This window comes from Sarcophilus harrisii, chromosome 1, assembly GCF_902635505.1.
Source record: "Sarcophilus harrisii chromosome 1, mSarHar1.11, whole genome shotgun sequence".
NCBI lineage: Eukaryota > Metazoa > Chordata > Mammalia > Dasyuromorphia > Dasyuridae > Sarcophilus > Sarcophilus harrisii.
In genome coordinates, this window is record NC_045426.1 from 48,819,576 (window position 1) to 48,835,937 (window position 16,362).

The window sequence follows — 16,362 nt, forward strand, 5'->3', positions numbered from 1 at the left end:
GTATGAACAAAGTTTCTTCCTCTATAAAATGAAGACCTTGGACTAAATGATTTCCAAAGTCAAAGTTCAAAAAATGTTATGGGTCATGATTCCAGACCAAAGTTCTTCTATCCAGAATAATTGCTATATACTTTTATTTTAGAATAAATAACAAACTTGCAAGTACTTAGACTTTGTATTTTACCCTCATGTTCCAAAGTAGGTCCAATGAAGGGGAAATTACTTGCTTGGAGTTACTCAAGTAGCAAGAATCAATGTAGGGATTGGAATCCATCTTCTGGTTCCAAATCCAACCCTCTTTCCACTTCACCATATTCCCTTCCTTATTCCTATAAAGGAATAAGTAAATTTCCCAAAAGCAAAGTTTCTTTGCAAGGAAAACCAAAAGATTTAAAACAATGAATCTTCAAGGACAGAATTTCAAACATGGTGTCAAATAATAACAGATACTTGAAAGAGAGGAGGTGCCAGTCTCAATTAGCAGAATTAAATCCTAGAAGCTTCAGGATCCAAGCTCATTCCTGGATGTTTGCAAGCAGGTGAAATCTTGCTATGTGTTCATCAATACCTCACTTTCTCAAGCTACCTGTGTCCCACTTAATCCGTTTGTGAAATGAACATGAGGTAGCCTTGAAAACTTAGACGTCATAAAGACACAGCCTAAGAGATATATGGGAAAGAGGAAAGATACTATCCTAATCATTTTACTTTATTGAAAGGGAGTTACTATTCATTAATAAGTTTCTTCATCTTCCCTTTTGGCTGATGCCCTTAACCCACTTCCCAATACCAAAATGAGACCAAGTACAAAGTCTGGAGAACATGTACTAGTTTCCTGAGCCCCAGAAACAGCTTAGTCTGCTAATATTCTTCAAATTGTACTACATAGTACAAAATAAAAAATAAAATAAAAGCTTTGCAAAATAAAAAAAAAACTTTGTAACTCAGTAGAATTAGAAATAGGAAATGAGAGTTCTATGATAACTCCAGAGAAAAGAGCAGATCTCCCATAGATGGAATGAAAGGTCAGGAAGAGAAAAATTCCTGATCTTTTAAAAACAGAGTTATTTTGCTGATCCCTGAACAGTGAGAGTGTGAGGTCCCAGTTAACCAGAGCAGGAGTTGGACAGGAATCCTTTACCATGATGCAGATAGGCAAAAAATGCAGGGCTTAGAAGGGGATGCTTGAAACCCAATGGGAAATTCAGGATAAAAAAATTTTCTGGGTGACCTGAGTTCAAATCCCAACTTTTTCCCTATCTGAGTAAGAAATGTTAATGATTAAATTTCCACAAACCTTACAAAGAAGAAAGAAGGATGAACACATCCTGTTAAAGTATCTCCAACCAAATCACTTTGTGAGGCAACAAACTAACTAAACCACAGAATTCCTGATAAAGGGCTCCAGGCTGAAAGCTGGCTAAAACCAGCTGGAATCAAAAACAGAACACAGGTTTTCAGCAACTACACATGCTCAATAAACTTCATTTACATTAACTGACACAACCTGAGGGTAGGAAGAGTCGCCATTTTTTAATATGAGATGTATGACTAGGGAGGGGAAACATGTCTAGGAGCAACATGTAAGGGGCAGAAAAGGAAGACTAAACCAGAAGGACTCAGGCCAACCAGAACTCTGAAAGAGTAGGACTAACCTTAAGTACAAAAGCTTGTTTTCCTTTCTGTGTGTGTGTGTGAACTCATGTGGAGTTTTCACATTCACCTCTTCAGGAAGTGCATACACTCTGCAGGAATGTATTAAAAATTTTAACTGCTTCACTCATCCTGAGGTTGTTCATTTGATGCCCCTTTTTGTGGTTTTATGGTTTTTATTTCCAATATTTGTGAAATCATAGAGAAGTCACTTAACCAGTTTGAGTCTTAGTTCCCTCATGTGTGAAATAGATAATAATACTTACAAGTATTATTACAAGAGGCATTGTGACACAGCAGACAAAGAATTGAGAAAACTCAAGTTGGAGTCCTGTCTTTGACTTGTTCTATGTACTCCAAGCATGGTAAGAGCAATAACCTAAAGCCCTTCTTTCACAGCAGTGAGCTAGTTTGTCCTTAATGCTCATCTCATTTCACAATCAAGTAAGGAAAGTAACAAAGGTACTAATTGGCAGGACCAATTGCTAATATTAGAATTTGCCCTGAACTCTGGTCCCATTCTCCCTACTCCAGCACCGTCACTCCCCCTTATTATCTTTCAAAGGATCCCGCTCTTTTCTCTGGGATTGTCACAGAGTTCTTACTTCTGATTCTGCTGAGTTCCAAAGCTCCAGGCTTTTTTCCCACAAAAACTCCAAGGTGGGAGACCATAATAAATGATACCATCTACTTGGCAGTAAAGAGAAAAGAAGAAGGACTGGCTATCCAAGTGTGATTTGAGGAATATAAGCAGGCAAAGATATCCCTGGGATCCAAGAAAGTGGCACATGCCCCTTACATAGATCATCCAATGTGGTTCAGGGGTAGGTATGCTGAAGACTTGGCTTCAAATTTCTACTAGTGAATTTGACGCTTTGGAGAATGCAGGGTGTCTAAGGCTCTTTCCAGCTCCTATGAATCCATGCTCCCACTTGCAAGTCCTGGGAATGGTCCCTATCCCCAAGTAACTTCCTGGCTAAAGCAGAACTGATCACACTTTCAAAAGGTCTTTGTCACCAGTTCTGTCTTGCACTTGACTGCTCATTTGATTCTGGCTAGCTTCTGCTTACATTTCCAAAACCTGACTTGTTTGATTTCTAATCCATAGTTCCACCTAGAACTCTAGTTTTCACCTACCCTTTGGTTTTTCTTGTCCGAGCTCACTAGTACCAAGATCTGCAACCATCCAGTCTTAGAGGCATAATGATATAAAGGCACTAAATCACCAATAAGGAAAATGACTAATTTCTAAAGAGGAAGGTAAACTACTGTGAACTCTAAGATGAAAAGCCAAAACAAATGGCATCTTCTACTTAGCAATAGAGAGATAAAGACAGAAGGATAGGTTTAAAGTACAATAGCTACTAGTCTTTTTCAAGGGGAAGCTAATATCCAACAACATCAAAAGGGGTGGAAGGGATGGGTTTTAACCTCCATCATTGCTTGGAAGGTCATTAGATTAGAACAAGCCTGGAATGTTCTAAATCACTTTTTAAAAGACCTGAATCACCAGATCAGAATGGTATGGGACTTAAAGATTTTAGAGAATCAATGGAAGTGATTAGGATCTCCATTAGGCCATCAGGGCCTAAATCAGTTTTCAACAATGAGTCATATTTGGAAATAAGGCAAGTGCCTGAGCCTGCAAGTTAAGGTTGCCTGGTTGCCAGTTAGGGTACCATCGGATGGATTACTGCTGTAGGCATGGAGTCACATGGAAAACACAGTGACTCAGCGGGTAATTGAATTCTGAGAAACAGCTTTATCTCTAAAAGACAACAAGACAAGTGCTTCAAAAAAAGAAAAAGAAACTGAAAAACAACCATGGAAATGATCAACTCATTCAGGCAACTTCTGCTTCTTGAAGAAATTCTTAAAAGAAAGGATGGAGATGTAACTCTTTATCTTCTTTTCTTTCTCCTGTCCCCAATTCATGGGCCTACAGAACTAATAATTATATATGAGTTATATGGGACAGTCAAGTACATAGACATAAAAATAGGAATTGGAGAATAATATCTGAGAACCTGGAAATGGGCCACAAAGCTGGATTGTAGTGTGCATAAAGTGTAGGAATAATAGAAAGGTAGAAAGTGGCCAGGGTTATTAAGAAAAGCCAAAAAAAAGACCAATTTCATATTTGATCCTCAAAGTAACAGGAGTGGGTGATGTGTAGAGAATATACTACCTATAGTATATTCTCTAGGCATCTCTGGTTCCATTGACATTGTGTATATTTAGGGGAAAGTGGAGTCTCAAGTTAAAGAAGAGGCCTTTCCTTTACTTTGAGCTCATACTGTGAACTGGTTTCTTATTGAAGGTCAGTCCATTAGTACATAGTAGTTAGCATTCTCTATCTTTATAAATCTTGTAGTCAGAAATCAGTGTCACCATATCTTTCTTGAGGGCACCAAGCAGACCTAGCAACCTCTAGGCTGACAGTTAATTCTGCTTTGTCATCAGGCCAAACACAGTCCATTTCTCTGTATTTATTGAGCCACTCATTTACTTCCTTCTTGGTCCTGTTGGTAAACCAGAGACTGACCTCATCTCTCAGCTTCTTGCTGACTTTCTAAAGGTTGTCCTTATTATATTCATCACTTGGACCATAGCCCAAAGCTACCATCAAACCTTGTTCTTGCTGAAGAAAATTTCCAGGAACTTCTGATATCTTTCAATTTGCTCTTCCTCCTATTTACCACAGAAAAGATAAAAAGGAATTGGGATAAGTCATAAGTCCACAAGTCTCAAAGCTCTTCCAGAAAATTCTGTTTCAATATTAAGCCTAAGCCCTTCTTGGCAATCTTCATTAAGGAATCTTTTTTGTCATGCTACAACAGAGGCTCAATGCTTCTAATATTGTGCAACTTCCTTAATGTGCCTGTGAAAATTTCCTACTCTATGTATTTTCATTGGCTGTTTCTCATGCATAAAATACTCTTCCTTCTTACATTTGCCTCCTGCAGTCCCTATTTTCCTTCAAGTTTCAACCTAAATCTGACTTTTTATAAGAAGGCTTTTCTAGTCCCTTTTAATGTCAGACTTTTGCTTTGAGATTACCTCCAATTTACCCTATGTCTTCTATGTCCATAGTTGCTTTTGTTATTATTGTTTGGTTAAACTTATTTTTTACTTTGTTAAATTAACTTTTTTTCAATCTACAAAAATCTAAAGAGAGCCAAAAGATGCACTTAGCTGAGTTCTCCAAATATTCCCTTCCAAATAATTTTAAAATAATCCTCAATTCTGGAGGACGAGAGTCAATAAAATGCCAAGTTGAGACATTCTTCTAATCCAATACAATTTAGGAAATCAAAGAGAGAAATCTGTAACACAGGGTTGGATATTGACCCAGAACCCATGTGGATGCATGGTCAGTGACAAGTGGTGACATTGGCAGAAGCTGCAACAGCTTCAGGAGCTCTCAAACCAGAGACAGGAAGGGGACATGGCAACTGGTCAGAAAGAGACTACAGAATACTTTTGTGCTAGCACTAAACACAAGACCAGATGCTCTTTGGCAAGTCCATTGCCTATACCTACTTCCAGGTCACAATTCAGGGACAAGGAGGAGCACTTTTCATCAGCACAAGGGATTAGGATCTAGAGGAACAATATCGTTGTGATCCCAAAAGAACAGAAGCCCTGAGGAGCAGTAGTGCATTAGTATTGGATTATTATATTCCTGGAAATTTTCATTTGGGGATTTCTTTCAGGAGGTAACCAGTGAATTCTTTCTATTTCTATTTTGTCCTCGGGTTCTATGAAATCTGAATAATTTTCTTTTGAGATTTCTTTGAATATGATGTTTTTTTGTGGTCATGGCTTTTGAGTATTCCATTGATTTTCAAATTGTGTCTTCTTGATCTGTTTTCTAAGTCAATACTTTTTGCTATAAGATAACCTATATTTTTTCTGTTTCTTCAGTCTTTTCACTTTGTTTTAATAGTCTTTGTTGTCTCACAGAGTTATTTTCTACTCAATTTATTCTAATTTTCAAGGAATTTGTTCCTTGATCAAGATTTTGTATCTCTTATGTCAAGTTGTTATTCCCTTTCCAATAGTCTTCATTTTTTTCCAATTTTTTTCTCTAGTAGCATTTTTATTACATTTATAAAAAAAATTTTATTTTATTTTAAACTCTTGCTTTATCTTTTCCAAAGATTCTTTTAACCGAACTAATTTTCTAGCTATGGGGAGTGGAGAATGGGGAGACTGAGGTTATTCTTGTATATATTTTGGTGTCATTAACTTCTCCCAGGTTTGTAGCTTGAATGTCCCCAACATCATAATAGCTCTTTATTGTGGAATTCTTTTTTGCTTGCTCATTCTTCCAATCTATTTTCTGACTTTGGTCTTTGTATTGGCGTTGGGTTCTAAGTAGTTCATGCACTTCTGGAGTTCATGTGTGAGCAAACCTTGCTACTGCTTTATTAAGGTAGTGAATATTATACTATTCCAGAATCTCAGGAATGGCTGAATCTGAGGGCATGTAAGCTTTCAGTGGTATGATCCAGGGGAAAGTATTATTGAGCTCCCCCCAGCCAACAGCCTCAATTTGAACTCTCTAAGTTCCTGATATGGGTTTATATCCGAGCCACATGTCTGTGGGCTTGCCCTGGTTGGAGTTACAGTATATTGTTGCTAGACTCAGCTACTATCAGCAACCTGAAAAGTGATTCAGAATGACAGAACTGGAGGTTTCCTTTTGTTCCATATTCCTTGCCTGTTATTTCTCTGCAGGTTTCAGACTAGAATTGAATCCAGAGCTGGGACCCCATTCTGATCCTGGGGTTTGAATCATATAGCAACTTGCTTCTTGAATTTGTTTCTTGCTTAAAGGTACAGCTAGAGTATGTGACCACTCCTCACCTGGGAACAACATATCTAGGTATAGGTTCCCACTCAATAAACCGTGTGTCTGTGCTTTTTAACTGGTTAGTGAGTAATAGAAGGTGGCAGAAAACATGAGTTTAGGCTTCTTTGTGCTGGATCTAAGACATCTTCTTGTTCTGGAATACAGACTTTCCTTTCATTGGCATTTTCAAGGTGGTAGGCGTCTGGATAAATCCTGTCCTGAGTACTAACTCACAGATGTCTCTATTTGTTTCCCTGAGCTAGAAATTTTTTTCATTCTGATTTTTTCTTGGATTTCCTAATAAAGACCCAACCCAGTGTTTTGTCTAGAACTATTGTGAAGAATTGGAAGAGAAGGAAGCAGAGTTCAATGGACTTTCTGCTTCCAATGGAGCCACCTTGGTTCCCTCTACCATTTGCACAGTTATTCGTATGTTGTTTCGCCCCAGAGAAGATGAGCTCCTTATTGCAGGGACTATCTTTGCCTTTCTTTGTATTCCCAGGATTTAGCTCATTGCATAACACATAGTAAATGCTTATTGACAATGACAATGGCTATTTGTGAGCTACTTGTTTTATAATGGCAGAAGCACATTCTATCTTGAACCTAAGGCACTCAATCTACCCATTCAACTATAGAGTGTGAGTTCTGTGGGTAACCTAGTGAGGTCATGATACATGGTGTAAATAAAAGATATTTTAATGTGTTTTTAAGAAAACTTGATTTTATCATACTAATGAGTAGTACATATTTCAAAGTTACCATTTAGAAGGCTATGCATTCATTTCCATGAAGCTGCCCTTTCTGGACTTCTGCTTCCTGATCTGCGAAATAAAAAAGTTGCATTAACTGACCCCTAATGGGTCAGCTCTAAATATCTGGTTTTCTTCTCTAGCTCTTCTTTGTTTTTCTTGTTTTAATTTGTCCTTAGTATACCAATTCTCATCTAAGAGCTTTTCCACCATGAAAACAGACAACAGTCTTATTATGAATTCCTGGCTCCTTTTCTTTGGAATAGCTGAAAGGATTTTCAGAAATTTGCTAAATTTGAAAAAAAAAAAAAAAGAGAGAGAGAGAAAGATGAATCAGACTATGTTTGTGTGGAAGTCCTGATGGAGAACAAATGAGAAAGAATGAGGAAGAATTTTAGAGTCAAGTAAGTGATGGTGGAAATCCAATGAAGGCCCCATGGGGTGGAGTTGAAGACTCAGAGAATAAAACAGAGCCTAAATTGAAAACGGCGTTTCTGCAAGGTGCAACAAAAAAAAACATGTTGTCTGAACTGAGGAAAAAAATAAAAGAGACTGAGGATCAAGTCCCCGTGATGATCCATTAAGTAGTCTGTAACTTATATATAGTCAAAAAATCAGTTAAGCTGTCCATTGTAAACCCTGTTTTTCTGTTCTTTATGAGGAAATGTCACTAGGTTGATTCATATGGAAAGTTGATCCATAGGTTTAGTATAGTATAGTATGGTATAGTATAGTATAGTATAGTATAGTATAGTATAGTATAGGTGCCTTGATAGTCAGTCCCAATATATCAGTTCATACAGGGAGAAGACTAACAATAGCCAATGAAACAAATAGACAATGCAGGCTTGACCAAGCTCTTCATCATCACTCAGAACAAGTCCCTCAGTCATATATAGCAGGAAGCTGTACACAGTACAGTAGACTAGAATTAGAGAAGAAATATCTATAAGTACTCCAAGATAGCACTTCTCAAACTTTTTGTCATAAAACCCAGATTCTTAAAAATTAGTGAGGATCCCAAGAATTTTTGTTTCAATTGGTTATAACTATTGATACTTATCACATGAGGACTTAAGATATTGTAATATTCCTATTCAAATAATTTCCTTTCAAGAAAGGATCTCAGGGTCTCCCAGGGTTCCTTCTATCACATTTTGAGAATTGTTTGCTCCAAAGAATTGATCTTACTGGCCAGTCTAGTTACACAAAATAGGAGGATACAAAATGTGCATATCCAAATTTACTTCCACCTGGGACACTTCCTGGGCCTGGATAGGGAATTGAAGATATACCATAATTTCATCCCAAGTACCCAATTTGATGTAAGCACCCCTTCATTTTTAAGTGGCCTACAGAAGCATGGAGCTGTGTGGTTTTGCACTTACAAAAAAGCAGCTTGATAAATTTATAAATGTACTTTATCTAAGCAGATAGAGTTAAAGACTAGCTAAAGGTTAGAAGAATTCCTTTGGAGTCAGGGTCTATAGTCATAGTCATGGATGTTCCTCCATTACACTAGCTGTTTATGTCTCTACATCCCTCTTCTTCTAGGTGAAGGGAGTCTGATCTAACCAAATTATATCCGGATGCATTTAGGGTGTGTCTGCACAATCAGAGCAGGTTAGACAATATCAACTCATCTGGTTACTAACCAAATTAGTTATTAACTAGTTATGTAAATTCAGTTAACTATTTGGGGGGCGGTTGTTTTTTGCTTTTGTTTTTTAAGGCTCTTTTCAGATTTTTGTAATTCTGCACATTGAAAGTAGAACAGTGACAAATGTGAGCCTTTCATATTTAAAAAAATAATGATAATAATAAATAAGACAGCCAGTGAGAAAGTAAATTCATCCAGAGTAAGTACCTTTGTACTTGATTTCCCAACTGCTCATTTGCATATAAACAATGGAGAAATTCTGAATTAATAACTGAACTATTTTATACTTATTTTATAATTATTGGACAAATGTACATTGTCTGTTTATGGCTTATCCTGAAGATAAAATAATGTGGTAGGTGTAGTGATTAATCACCATAACTTAGAGGGAAAGAATCATCACTAAGGTGACCAAGTTTTAAAGTAGGAAAGTGCATCTAAGAAAAAAAACCAAGCATTATATAGAAATGAAGCAATACTTTTATGTACTGCAGCTTGCTGACAAGATTAGGCAGCTGATGAAAGCCTATAACTCTCTACACCTTTTGCCTAGGAAGTAGAAATCTTCAGACCATCAGCCAAGGCATCAAAATTTTTAAAGGTTCTGAGAATCCCTGATTAATGGTTTCTGTCCTTTCTGAAAAAGAATAACAATATTCCAGCATCAAGAGGATTTAGCAAAGGAGTGGCTACGTCTCCCATACAGCAGAATAGTGAGATCTAACAGTTCAGACCAGCAGAATGGCAGTCTTGTAATAAGAATATATATGTAATACATACACCTGTCAAACAAAGAAATCATGCCCATCATGAATTTCTTGAGCACAGACTTTAAGAAAGAAAGGACACTAATGCATTGTTGGTGGAATTGTGAAATGATCCAACCATTCTGGAGATCAATTTGGAACTATACCCAAAGGACTATAGGACTGTGCATACCCTTTGACCCGGCAGTGCCATTTTGCAATCTGTATTCCAAGGAAATTGTAAAGGAGGAAAAGGACCCACATTTGCAAAAATGTTTTTAGTAGCTCTTTTTGGGGTAGCAAAGAATTGGAAAATGAGTAGATGCTCATCAACTGGGGAATAGCTGAACAAATTATTTTATATGAAGATAATGGAATATTATTATTCTATTAAAAATAATGAACAAGCTGATTTTAGAAAGACCTGGAAAGATATATAGGAACTGATGCTGAATGAAACAAGCAGAACCAGGAATACATTGTACACAATAATGGCAAGAATTCATGATGATCAGATGAAGAAATTGAAACTATTTCTAGTCATATGAAAAGATGCTCCAAGTCATTATTAATCAGAGAAATGCAAATTAAGACAACTCTAAGATACCACTACACACCTGTCAGATTGGCTAAGATGACAGGAAAAAATAATGATGATTGTTGGAGGGGATGCGGGAAAACTGGGACATTGATGCATTGTTGGTGGAGTTGTGAACGAATCCAACCATTTTGGAGAGTAGTTTGGAACTATGCTCAAAAAGTTATCAAACTGTGCATACCCTTTGATCCAGCAGTGTTACTACTGGGATTATATCCCAAAGAGATTATAAAGAAGGGAAAGGGACCTGTATGTGCACGAATGTTTGTGGCAGCCCTTTTTGTAGTGGCTAGAAACTGGAAACTGAATGGATGTCCATCAGTTGGAGAATGGCTGAATAAATTGTGGTATATGAATATTATGGAATATTACTGTTCTGTAAGAAATGACCAACAGGATGATTTCAGAAAGGCCTGGAGAGACTTACACGAACTGATGCTGAGTGAAATGAGCAGGACCAGGAGATCATTATATACTTCAACAACAATACTATATGATGACCAGTTTTGATGGACCTGGCCATCCTCAGCAACGAGATCAACCAAATCATTTCCAATGGAGTAGTAATGAACTGAACCAGCTATGCCCAGAGAAAGAACTCTGGGTGATGACTAAAAACCATTACATTGAATTCCCAATCCCTATATTTATGCCCACCTGCATTTTGGATTTCCTTCACAAGCTAATTGTACAATATTTCAGAATCTGATTCTTTTTGTACAGCAAAATAATGGTTTGGTCATGTATACTTATTGTGTATCTAATTTATATTTTAATATATTTAACATCTACTGGTCATCCTGCCATCTGGGGGAGGGGATGGGGGGTAAGAGGTGAAAAATTGGAACAAGAGGTTTGGCAATTGTTAATGCTGTAAAGTTACCCATGCATATAACCTGTAAATAAAAGGCTATTAAATGAAGTAATTAATTAATTAATAAAAAACAAGGAAAAAAATAAAAATTTAAAAAAAGATTTCATGATGATCAACAATGAAAGACTTGTTTTTTTTCTCAGTGGTCCAGTGATCCAAAGCAATCCCAATAAGATTTTGAACAAAAAAAATGCCATCTACCTCCAGAAAAAGAACTATGGGGATTGAATGTAAATTACTACACACACTATGTTCACTTTTTTCTGTTTTGCTCTCTCTCCCATGGTTTTTCCCTTTTGCTCTGATTTTTCTCTCCCAATATGATTCATAAAGCAATGTGTATTAAAATAAATGAATTTAAAAAAAAGAAAGGATATTGAGGTGCAGAATTCTATAGTTCTGACTTTCCTTGACCATGCATATTCATTATATCATGCTCACTTCTCTCCCTGGATATCCTGCATTGATGAGAGAGTGTACCCCAAGTTTATTAGTGAAATATATAATTATTGCTTGCAGCTTAAGTAATTGCCTTTGTTAAAGAGTTAATTGTGTCACTGGCTGATTTGTTAAGAGGAAATATAGAGGTCGGGTTCAGGAATTTTAAGATCAGGAATGTAATCACTCAATAGGGTTATCCCTAGAAAAATATAAAAGTAGTTATAGTATCCATCCTTCTGAGAAACCCCAATCTGCCAGTCAAGGATGGGACTGGGAGAAAGCAAGGAGTAGAATCTGCTACTCAATTATCTAACAACTAGCTACATTCGACTGTTCATTCTTTTCTAAACAAGTTTGCTTGTGTTAACATTGCCTACAAGAGTGAATGTATCTAATGTATTTCCAGGAAACCAAGTGAGTTTGTAAAAATGTTGAACCCCTTAAAGAGCTAGGACAGCACTATATTTGGAATTGAGGGTCTTGGGTTCAAACTTTGAAACTACCACCTACTACCTGAGTGATCTTGTACAAGATACTTAATTCATTTATGCCTTGTAGACTAATAAAATTAGAACAGACCATCTTGTCCAAGTTCTTTGTTTTATACTTTAAAAATTGAAATTCAGGGAAATTAAAGGTTTTGCTCAAGATCATACAGGGTAATGAATATGGGGATCAGTTCTCATTCCAAATCTTTTGCTCATTATACTATTCTGGTTTTCTCCTAAATAAAATAAATATGTTCGATTGGACAATAATAGTAAAGTCTTTTTCAGATCATAAATCCCATGGTGCATTAATCTGAGTGCAGAAATAAATGAGAATGATGCAATATATTAGTTGTACATATCTGCATTTGTCTTCTAGGAAAAGAGAATCTACCAATTCAGTCTCTTACCCAGAATTGGACAATATTCATTAGGGTATGAATTCCAGTGTGCCAGAAGACAAACATCTCTGAGACTCCAAAAGATCACTGAAATGTATTGATTTCAAACACATTGATCTTACCTTGGACTCACAGGCAAGAGAAAATCAAAGGAAAATAATCTTGTACCTAAACCTAAATATATTTTTCCAACCAACCCTGCCTTATGTCATCTTTCTGTGTGCTTATCATATACTCCCAATACACTCCCATGAAAATTTCCTATTTTCTAATCTTCATATCTCCAGCACCAAGGGCAAAGCCTTATCCATAGCAGGTCCTTAATAAACTCTCTGATTCTTGGTTGGCTACTATAAATCTCTATAGAACTGAAAACTATATTGAATATCCTAACTTCTCAAATTTTGTTCTCACATCCATTTATTTCATCCTAACAAGTTTGTCAAGTTAAAGAAAGGCATCACCATACACCCAAGATGTGGCAACACAAGAATTATCACTCTTAAGTGATTTTCCAACAGCTATGAAGAAATTCCAAAGAAGAAAATCAGGTCTCCCATGTCCCATCAAAGGGTTTGTTTGTTTCCACTGGCCTATGTGGTCACTTCAATTTCCCCTTCTTCAATGCCATTTTGACACCAATGATATCTTCTGATTATCACTTAATCAGTGCACAAAATTAGAGAAGCCACCCCAAATGTTCATATGGACTGTTAGTGTTTGACCTGTGGCAGAGCATTTCGAGCTCATATTGGTCTGATCAGACAGTCAGACACATTGTAACTCGACTCTAACATAGTGATGACATTTTGGTCCTTTTGGAGAACCAACCAACTTAATCCCATCCACAGTGCCTTAAGTATTAAAAAGACTTTCTTTTTATTGATGAAGAAACTGAGGGCAAAAGAAGTTTTTTACTCAAAGATTCCATGGCATTGGCTATTGCTAATAGAAGTCCCTGATGCTGATTAATAGATTGGGTGTTCTTGATGAGTGTTACTGATGGGCTACTGGTACTACCTAGGGAATCACTGATGAGGGTGATTGGTGATACTGCTCAATGACCTCTTTTTTTTCTTTTTCTTTTTCTTTTTTTTTTTGCTGAGGCAATTGGGATTAAATTACGTGCCCAGGGTCACACAGCCAGGAAGTGTTAAGTGTTTGAGATCAGATTTGAACTCAGATCCTCCTAATTTGGGGACTGGTGCTCTATACACTGTGCCACCTAGCTTCCCTCAATGGCCTCTTAATGAGGAATTCCTGACACTGATGAGAAGTAATTGATGAGGTCAATGATATTGACTGGGGAGGGAAGAGAGACAGCTGAAACTCAAAGGGATAAGAGAAGTATGAAGGAAGAAGGTTACGAGTTCTTCCATCCCACAACCTTCCTCTTAAGGATGGAAAATATAAGCATCAAAACCAGTCAGCACACATACTGGTTCCCTCTTCCCTCCCCCACTCAACAATAAACCAGAAAATACAAGGTGGCAGGATCAGGATGCAGCTTAAGTCCTATACTCCATATGTTATATTATTTGATCATCACAAAAACTTTCTGAAATAGGTATCATTATCAACCCCATTTTACAGAAGAACTTCAGGCTGATTGAGGTTTACTAATTTTCCCTAGGAAAAAAACTGAGGCAAGATTTAAATTTGGTCTTTCCTGATTCCAAGTTCAACACTCTATTAAACCACGTACCTGCCTAAATAACTACACACACACAAGGACAACACAACACAACACACATAAACATACACATATACATATGCATGCACACATACACTCTGCTTGGGGAGAAGTGCTTATTTTCCTTGGAGCTCAGATCCACTTTCCAGAAAGGTTGAAAATCATTGTGGCTCTTAGCATGGCAGGAGAACATTTTCTTGCTTGAAATGCCTTTTTAGTCTTGCCATTTCCGCAGTGAAATGCCTCTCTCATAATCTGATATTTTCCCAAAGAAAGAAAGACCTCTTGAGTTGGGGAGCGAGTTCCAGGGAGCTACTCAACCCACCCAGAGGAGCTGCCAAGGCAATGGCAATAAGGTCTGTCCTTTATGACCCTCTTTGCTCCTGAAGGGACCCAATGGAATGGGATTATTCACAAATGCAGGGAGGAGGGGGTATTTGGATGACCAATGGGAGGGATGTCAAACATCAGGGCATAGGGAACAATGGCTAATCTGAAAAATGAACCCTTCCTGCCTTCCATTTGCAAAGAACACTGATTTATGTCTGTTTCCTGAGTCAGAAGTGCCTCCCAATTGGTTCCATTACATCAAGCAATTACACACATCTCTCAGACTCCAGTTGTAGCCTTCCCATGACTGTTCAACCACTTATGGAGAAAATATGAGTCTCAGCCAGAGGGCATATATAGCTTAGTGACAGATCAGTGCATGGTGGTAGGAAAGAACCTCCAAGATCTGCTAATACCAGGGGTTCTTAACCATTAGAGGACCTCATAGGGTAATGACATAGAAGACCTCAAAGGTAATGTAGTAAAGTCTGAGTCCTAAGAATGTATTTAAATGTATTTAAATTAAAAACCCATATTTTTATGTATATAGCTAAGTGTACAGTGGATAGAACATCAGTCCTGTAATCAGGAGGACATGAATTCAAATCCAGCTTCAGACATTTCAGACTTACTAGCTGTGTGACTCTGGGCAAGTCACTTAACCCCAATTACTTCACCAAAAAATAATACATGGAATTGCAAAGGAAACCAATTATACTGAATAAAGTTTTTAAAACTAAAAGAAAAAAGTTCATGAAGTCCTTGTTAACATGTTAACAAGACCCATTTTATGAGAGATCTGAATCCAAAGAGAAATCCAGATTTACTCATATGGGACCTAGCATCATCTAGTCCAACCCTCTTTTTTTTTTTTTTTTTACAAATAAGGAAACTGAGTTCCAGAGAGATCATGATGACTTCATGGCATCCAGCAAGTGAATTGTAGAGCCAGACCAGTAATTCCAAGTTATATCAGTGCCTCCTGAAGATAGCCAGGAATCTTGCAATGTGAGACTGAGTTATACCAGCTATACCATCATTATCATTATCATCATCATCACCATCACCATCACCATCACCATCATTATTATCATCATCCTCATCATCATCATCGATAGTATTCATCTAGAGCTTTAAGATTTACAAAGCACTTTACTTGTGTTGTATTCATGACAACTCCATGAGCTAGTTACAATTATTAAAATCCCCATTTTATAAATGAGGAAGGTGAGGTGCACTGATATTGAATGACTTACCCAGGATCATCCACCTAGTAAGCATCTGCAGCAGAATTTCAACTCAGGACTTCCTGACTCCAGCCCTGAAACTCTATTCAGTGTACTACCTAAGCTGTCTCTCTCCTCCCCTCTGTCTGTCTGTCTGTCTGTCTGTCTATCTATCTCTCTCTGTGTGTCTCTCTCTGTGTGTCTGTCTCTCTCTTTTTCTCTCTCTCACACACACACACATACACACACGCATGTGTGTGTGTGTGTGTGTGTGTGTGTGTGTGTGTGTATATATATATATATATATATATATATATATATATATTTACAGAGCTATTTGTTTTTAGCTCCATATCCCACCAACATCTATTTTTTCTATGAGATTTCCCTATTTCCTCTACTCTCATATCTCCCTGTCTGGTGACTGAAAAAAGGAAAATGATAAACTCATTCTTGTTTACAGATCTACTGCTTACAAAACACATAATCTTAATCAAATCACTTCCCTGGGCCTCAGTTTTCTCATCTGTAAAAAGAAATCACTAGTCTAGAAAATCTTTCAGGTCCCTTCCTGCTCTAAATCTATGGCCCTCATCACTTTACTTGGGCTTATTAGAGTCTGAAAGGTTTCCCTTATCAGAA

At 37.2% G+C, this 16,362-nt stretch overlaps 1 pseudogene; it reads right to left on the minus strand.

Annotated features, from left to right (window-relative positions):
* Nucleotides 1–3,996: 3,996 nt before the first annotated feature.
* LOC111719443 overlaps nucleotides 3,997–16,362 on the minus strand; it is a 52,037-nt pseudogene continuing 39,671 nt past the window's right edge.